Genomic DNA, 2,521 nt, shown 5'->3' with positions numbered 1-2,521 from the left:
ATTGCTATAGTTTTCAAAAATTACTTAATTATTAATTAATTTGATTTAATTCTTATGTTTATATGATAATAAAAATAACGATCAAAGTTTCTCAAATTATATTGTTAATTTCTGGACTCCCAAAGATATATATCCTACGGTTCAAACATCAATAACAGAAAATTAAATTACGTGGCTATCCTTCCAGCAAAAGTTGCCCACCAATATGAATTAAACACTTCCAATATACCGATATACACTAATTTAATTCCTTGTACTTCACCTAATAAATGATGACAGTACATCAGAGTTTCCCCAAATCATATCAGAAAAACCCTTCTACACATATCCAAAATAAATAAGCGAAACTCTCGAGAAGATGATCAACTCATCTATTCGTTATTGCTTCTACATTTGAGATGATACAACGATATGGGTTGTATCAACTTGAAGAGATTACCAATACAAGCACAAAAAATATTACCTACTTACTAAAAAAGTTACTTCACATGTTCTCAAAATGTTACGTTGTGAATGAAACAAAAACAGTTCCAGCTAACTACAAAAATTTCGTTTACGTTATAATCATCATCATCATTAAGTCATCAGGTCTAAGACTACTGCGACACGTAGCGCTAGTCTCTCCTACCCTGAGCTAATCTTCACATTTCCCTAACTAAAACTGGAATATCCTACATCTTCAACAATTTGCGAACAGTAATCTAATCTAGGTCAATCTCTACTCCTCCTAACTCCTGTTTCTGCTTCTAATATGTCTCTGACTAACCCTTCATGCCTGAGCAGCTGTTCTAGCAACCTATCTCGCCTATTTCTTATTAACTTTCATAGTTATCTCTGTTCTACTGTTTCTAATACCTCCTCATTTCTAACATTCTTTATCAACGGTATCCTCATCATTCACCTGTATTTCGAAAGCTTTTAACTTTTTGTTTTCCGTCTCGCTTATCGTCAACGTTTCGCATCCGTACAGAGCCGTACTAAAGACATACACCTTTCATAATCTTTTTCAAATTTCTTAATTAATCGTTCGCGAGCAGAGAAGTAACTTCTTTTTGTTAATGCCAACTCGTCCCTGCGCAATCCTATGTTTTATATCTCTACTAGCCCTTCCATCCTCAGTTATCTGACTGCCTAGATACCGAAAATCAGCCAATTTTTCGTATTATTTAATGACACTTAACATAAAAAATTCAGGCAAATGGTGAGGCTGTAATTTGTAATTATCTTCTTACTTCTATTCTCTTTCCATTTTGTTCGTCTTAACTTCATGTCATTAGTCACTACCCACAGAATCCTACGATTTCTAATAGGAGGCAGAAGAAACCCTTCCGCCGCACCCTCCGGCTTTGCACTAGTGTTCAGGTCGAAGCGACTGTCCGTCGATCACTATTAGGTTCAATTTTTAACCTCAGAAAGATCCGGGGTATATTTTTAAAGGAGATACAAACTTCTTGATGGAGATCAGCAATCACAGAAGGAGCTTTAGGTAATTAACAATCTGAAAGGCAAACAGGACGTCGCGGTTGCCGTCGTATCATTCTGAACCAAAAGGAAATGAAATAATTGTAACATAAAGAACGCAAGTAATATCCGAAACTAAAATGTTGACTTAGCATTTCCAACATCCTTCTTTCTCTTTCTCGTCCTTGGTCTCCTTCTTTCTTTTGACAAAGAATCAAAGGAGATTTTGCTACCTATTAAAATAAACACTGGCGAAGGCGAATCTTATGCAAACTGTTTAATTTCAACTCTTTCAACAGGAAGCGTTTCGTGCGGAGGAAGTAGCGAAGGATTTGAGTTACTCGGTTTAAAATGAAAAGAGGACCTCCACGTAAAGACACAAGTCAACTTGGTCCTGAAGACGAAATTTAATTAAAATTTACTACATATTTGCTCAAAAGCTTTAGAAACTTTTTAATACCCAGGTAGGTATACTGTAAGACCAAAAAGATTTTGTAAAAATTGCAGTATTCGTTAGAAGATAGAAATGTGGTGTTATATGGAGATGTTAGAAATGAGCTGATATTAGGTAGAGTACGAAAATAAAAGGCGTTATAGAAATAGGAGTAAAATAACTGGGATAATTTTTTATAATTTCCATTTCGTCCCCTGTATAGATAATACTTAATAAATCATAAGTAAATCGGGAGCAAGAAGCAATTGAATACCACAATCAACACCTACTACTGTTCGTTTCAAGAAGTTGAAGATATGCCCTTTCCCTTTATTAGGATGCGCCGTAGCATAATTCCAAATTTAATCATATTTGTCTGCGTAGCTCATTTCTCCACCGATCATCGAGCGAGAACTAGATAAAAGTGTACAGTACCATTTGCAAAATTATTTAAACTGCCTCGTTAAAATTTAAGAATATGCTTTATTTAAAAGCATATTTAGCCAAAAATAATAACAAGTGAATTAACTTAACGTTCTACACACCTATAAAACTTTTGCTTTGTTTTCTATTGTTAATTTATATACATTTTTGTTTTAAGAAATTGCTAAACATTTTCGTCTAGTA

Source organism: Agrilus planipennis, unplaced genomic scaffold, assembly GCF_000699045.2.
Source record: "Agrilus planipennis isolate EAB-ADULT unplaced genomic scaffold, Apla_2.0 scaffold111, whole genome shotgun sequence".
Taxonomy (NCBI): domain Eukaryota; kingdom Metazoa; phylum Arthropoda; class Insecta; order Coleoptera; family Buprestidae; genus Agrilus; species Agrilus planipennis.
Note: the sequence above shows the minus strand (reverse complement) of the source record.